This window comes from Orbicella faveolata, unplaced genomic scaffold, assembly GCF_042242905.1.
Source record: "Orbicella faveolata isolate gen_17 unplaced genomic scaffold, um_ofav_v1 contig_48, whole genome shotgun sequence".
Classification (NCBI taxonomy): domain Eukaryota; kingdom Metazoa; phylum Cnidaria; class Anthozoa; order Scleractinia; family Merulinidae; genus Orbicella; species Orbicella faveolata.
The window spans coordinates 11,730,001-11,736,014 of NW_028301578.1; positions in this window are offsets into that span (position 1 = coordinate 11,730,001).

Consider the following 6,014-nt stretch of genomic DNA (forward strand, 5'->3'; position numbering starts at 1 on the left):
AACCATTAAGGAGTCGAGGCCGATATGCGATATGCTATTTTCCTTTTTGCAAAGGTTCTATTGATTTAATTTTCTTTGACTTCCTTCCTCAGAAAGAAGAGGAATATTGGCTATTTGTTTTAACGCAAATCCAGAATAAAAAATGATGTATCCAAAGATGCTATCCGTTTACCTTGACTCAGTATGTTTTGAGGGTTTTTATTTTATCACCTGTCTCGATGATCCTAGTTAGTAGTACTAACCATGGAATGATTGACCTGTCTTTTAATTGAAAAATGTGAAGTTACTCTTGTTGTACATAGCGCGATATAAGAAATAAATTCTTATTATTATCAATTATTATTCACACGAACTGCTAAGTTTTTAAAATAAGTTTGTATGACCAGGTCTTAAAAATTAACGTTAAATTCAAAAGCGTAACGCGGGAAATTTTCTTTTATGATTGAAAATGCAAATGTCAATAGGCCGCTTTCGATATATATATTAACATTTAGCTTGATAGTAAGGCCTAGAGGACACAAGCAAAATAAATGAATAAACGTGGTCATTCAATTTTCTTTGTTTGTGTCCTCTAGGCCTCACTACCAAGCAGAACTTAAATATATCGAAAGTTTTCCATTGTCACTTCGTTTGACTTAATTGTACGCAAGGGAAGATTACAATCATAAATGAGAAAGCAAGATGACTTGAAGGAAATTTGCGACCATCCCATCAGAAAACAAAAACACCAAAACGTCTCCTAACTAAAGAACCAATTGGAGTCTACCTGATATGCGTTTCTCTGCATACACTGTTTTTTTTTTTATATACGAATATTGTTTTTCAGGCCGAGGCTGAATATTCTTATTTTTCTGCCGATTTTAGACCGAAAATATTCCAGTGAATATTCTGAGATTATAGCGCATGACATTTCTGCTTTCGAAATAGTTTTGATGACTCACATATCAAGTATGTTCACAAAGATTAACTTCTTGCGGTTATGTTATAAGCATCGAACATACGGCTAGTGCTGTTTTTGCTGCTTTTTGGCTAGTTTTTCTGTTTAAAGAACGGAAAAATTTTATAAGGTTTATTTAAAAACATACAGTTGTACTGTATTTAAAAAATTTAAGTTCAAAACTATATTCTTTTTAAAATCTCAGCCTCGGGTTTATTCTTAATTAAAATATTCTTAAAATGTCGGTAATTTCAACCTCGATATTCTTTTAAAAGATGTTCTTATAAAAAAAAAAAATAAGAGTGTACACACTAATGCTATTTTGTTTTTGGACAGGTTTTATTGATCTAATTTTCGTTGGCTTTCTTCCTCAGAAAGAAAAGGCATATTGGCTGTTTGCTTTAACGCAGATCCAAAATTGAGGATTACGTATTTAAATATACCACCTGTTTACCTTAAGTTTAAATTTTACTTAAGTACACTTAAAGCACGTTTCATTTGGATTTTTTTACTCCGTTCTCACGACAGTTTATGTAGACATTTTGCAAGACATTTTAACTGATATGATTTTCAAAATCTAATCAAGAAACGGTTTTTTGCGATGTTTCTAGGCCAAACATCTCGTGAGAGCGTCTTCTCAGACAAAACTAGAGAATGCTATAACACTGCGAAGTTATCAAAATAAGATAGAGTCCGAGATAAGTAAATAATTTTGCGCGACTTCTAAGACTGTATTAAGAGCCACTGCCTATAAACATAGACTAAACACCGGCACAAGTCAAAAAATCGATTTTGCTCATATTTTGCCCATAGACTGGCCCTAGCTAGGAAACAAACAGACCATTGTTAGTTTCTGCTAATACAGTTTCTTGAGAGGAATTTTCCGAAAAAACGATTTCGCCCGATTGGGCTCAAAATCTACTTCCGGTTATGGTGAATTTTCTTGGTATTCGATCGCATTGCACACCACACAACAACTACTTGAGAATCTTTCAACGATAATTATATTGAGCTCAGGTCTTCAAGGTACCCCTGAACGAAAACCAAATAAATCGAAGTTAGTTTTGAACCCGAAACGAGATCGAACTCCAAGACTCGCAAAATTTGACAATGTGTTGTTGTTTCTACGTCTCTTCCATCTATCGTCTCCACGAAAACAGCCATGAACCGCGCGGTACCATGTCTAAAAATAACTTCACAGGGATTATCTTGAGTAGAAGGCCTATATGAGGTTTCACTCTCTTACCTTTATAATCTCTTGATTTAAATTAATGCTAGCAAAAGGTTTTCCAATTGAGAAGATATTTTCTCCTGCTGCCTTTATACTCGTCAATGTTCTGTTCCCAAAAAGAAAAGAGCAATATTAAAGAAACTATAATCTATATTCTTAAGGTTTCTATTTTGCCCGCTGTCTCGATGACGCACTTGACATTTAATTGAAAACTACGAATTTCCTCCGTTACTCAAACAGTTTGTATCTTTCTCATAGCATTTTACAAATTAGTTTGTATAACCATTACTTTGAATTGTCATTAAAAGTAGAAGATTGCTACGGGAAATTTTATTTTATGATTGGAAATGAAAATTTGAGAAAGGGAAGTTTACATGATGCCAAAAAAAATACAAAACACAGAAATTAAAAAACAAAAACCCGAGGAAGGCAATTGCCAAAAAAAAAAAAATTGATACACACCAGGGGACATGTTTTGGGGACATCCAGTGGGGACATGTTGTAGTGACAATCGTTTTCGTGTGACGCACCCAAGGGGAAAACTTGTCGTTGTAACATGTTGCATGAAATTCAGCTGGTTTGAACTCGTTCTTGCGTTCTTTCCTTTCACCATGCGTCCCATGCGTGCATAATATAGATTTAGGCCAGCCTAAAAGCGTAGCTCCTGTGCCGGGCTGTCTAGAGCCCCATTAAGCTAACCCAAGAAAAGGTAGAATTTTGATTTCATGTAACTTTGCGGGGAGGTTTTCTGTATATTGTTTGGCTTTCTGTTTTGAGTTTTAATAATCACCATATACACAAAACAAAGCAGCAAAAAACATTTGTATAGAAGAAAAAGTTATAGTCGGTTAACTTTTAATCCTGGGTTAACGTTATTAACCGCCTTCCGAACAATCCTGCCCTGTTTTCAACAGGGTAAGCTGACCTGAGCCCGCGATCCGATCAAAAACCAGCACTTTGTCAGCGGTCACCTTCAAAAAATACATGTGATCTCGATGACCTGTAAACTTGAGCCCGCGGTATAGTCACGTGATACTGCTCAGCGGATATCTTGTTTTGACAGGTGTCAATTGATCATAACATGAATGTCCAATATCAAAGATCGTACGGTAAACCAAGGCTGCATGTCTCTGTCAACCTATTAGTATAGGTAATCATACGGTTTCGAGTTCAATTTCGAATTAATTTGCATGAGTGAGTTTTTCAAAAAGCTGAAATTGTACGAGCCGCTTCGGCGAATGCAATTTCAGCTTCTTGAAAAACTTACAAGTGCAAATTAATTCCAAATTGAACGAGAAAAACCGTATGATTACTTATTAATAATATAAACATGAAAAATATTCGCCTGGAGGAAGTGCCGGAAGATCTTTCTTGAAGCCGTTTTTTCTCATTCGAGGAACCTTTTTTCAAAGTTTCCGCACAAAACTCTCGTCATCATTTCACGTGATATCATTGGTTTAGAAAATTTCCTGTTATCTTTCAGCCAATCATAATCCAGAATTATGATTTGTAATTTGCACTGGTGTTACACTTGAACTGCATTGCTTTTAGCCAATCAGAATCGAGTAATTTTTTCATGTATATTATTATTTGGAGTATGACCGCCATGTTGCGCGACTCCGTCATCGTCCTCGCCGTCGCCGTCGTGCGTACGTGCCCACGAACAATACCGCTAGTCATGATAACCATGAGAAATCAACTCATGGGTTTCCTTTTCTTTCCTTTATGGGCATGGGGTTCCGCCTGGCGGCCCTTCGGGCCGCCAGAGCACCGCTATAAAGGGACTTCCTCCAGCTCCACGACCCCGTAACATGTCCTCTAAGGAACATTGACCTTACAATGCAAATACCCAAAATCCATACTGAGAAAAACACGCCTCCAAACGCAAAAGCAATTTTGGAGTCGAAGCCGATTAGAGTTTCTCTAATTTGTGCTAATGGCCATTTCTCTTTAGGCGAAGCTTTTGTTGATTTAATGTTCATAGGTTTCTTTTTAGAGAAAAAAAGTGAAAACGCAAACATTGGCTGTTTGCTTTAACGCAAATCCAGAAGTTAGGATTACGCATTAAATTATGCGATGTGTTTACCTTGAGGTTAAATTTTGCGTTCAGCACTTTTCAGATGAACCTCTTTACACCGTTAATATGGTTAATATTTATAATGAATATGGTTAATATTTATAATATCCTCGATTCAGCTCGATCTACAAAACACCTGAGAAATTATGTTGTTGCTTTAAAGTTACTAATATGCCCTAAACTTGTAAATGAACTGTTTTCTAAATAAATATATGACGCGAATTACTTCATGCATCTCCAAACAGCCACCATTTGAAATCCACAATCTTAGATGTCTTTTTTTCTGATGTTTGTGTTAGTTTTGTTTTGTTTTGTTTTGTTTTGTTTTGTTTTGCCTTGGTTGTTTTTTTTTTTTTTCAGATAAAGTGAGAAAACCACAAAGACTGACTCAAGAGCAATTAATAATTATGAAAGTTACTAAAATGATCCAAACAAAGTAGTTACCGAAAGAACGTAAACACTTTCAATAGAAACAAGAAAATTCAAACTGTGGAAAACGTACTAGTAACGCCTTTTAGTTAAAAACTAAACGCCAGACCAGATTATTACCCAATAAATTTTAGATTGAGTTGCTAAACTTTATGACACTAGAGTAAATATTGAACGAGTTAAAGATGATTTCCAGTCCTTGCTGCGCAGTCTCAGCACCCTAATGTTGATAAACATAACGGCTCACCCAATGGAATGCGAATCGATGTTATTCGTTACGAACCACATACTTTATCTTTGGGGCCTTTTTAATTCTCTTTCCGACAGCTTCATTGATTTTTACAGCTGCGAAGTTGTTTCATCAAGTGATATGAGAAAGAACGAAGCATAAAGTTTCGACCGCTTTGCAACCCTAACGCCAGTTGTTTTGAAACTTTGAATTTAATTCATGTCAGTAGTTGCGAAATGTTTACACTTTGTAATGTCTTACATGTAACAAAACAAAAAACGCAAACAAACTCTCGAGTGTGCGCAGTACGGACTGGAAATCATCTTTAAATCACGGAAGAAAAGAAGCGTAAATGTCAAAATGTAATGCCGTTTTAATTTCGACGCATGTGTAAGTAACATTAAGTGACAACACCGTTCAATGATATTAATTGGCGGAAATATTATAGGACCAGCATGACAAACGTTAAATATGTCACTCGTGAGTGAAAATCTTCCTCAGTGGTGTACACTTGGGTTTATTTTCCTTTCATTATACCTCTTTGATATTTTGCTACCTTCAAAAGCCACTATACACATATGAATTAACCTCACGGTAACATAACCTGTTAATTCTTTACAAATGAGTATATAATGTCTTTAAATTGCTTAAGATAAAGTAAGCTAGGTTCTCAGAGTGGTTCTACTTAACCCGTGAAACAGAAACTATTAGTTAGTGTGTAATATTGTCTGCTAATTAACAATAAGATTATGAGCTCAAGACTTCCGTGAGGTGATAGTTGATGAGGCCGAAGGCCGAATCAACTATCACTCATAGAAATCGAAAGAGAATAATCTAATTGTTTTAGTAGAATTCTTACTAAAATTTACTTCAAATAACGGTTTCCAATTATTTCTTGACGTATTATTAAACTTTGCGCCTGAAAAAGATCGTTGGGATTGAATTGTCATTTGAAATTGAAGTTGTGTGCGCGCGCATCAGTTTTTTCAAGAAATTCAACTTTTTAAAATGTCAAGAAACCGTAAACGTCCTTCATTTTGACTTTTCAGAAATTTAATTATCCATTGGCACCAAAATGTTCCTTCAAAACTTTGGAAAAACGACAACAATA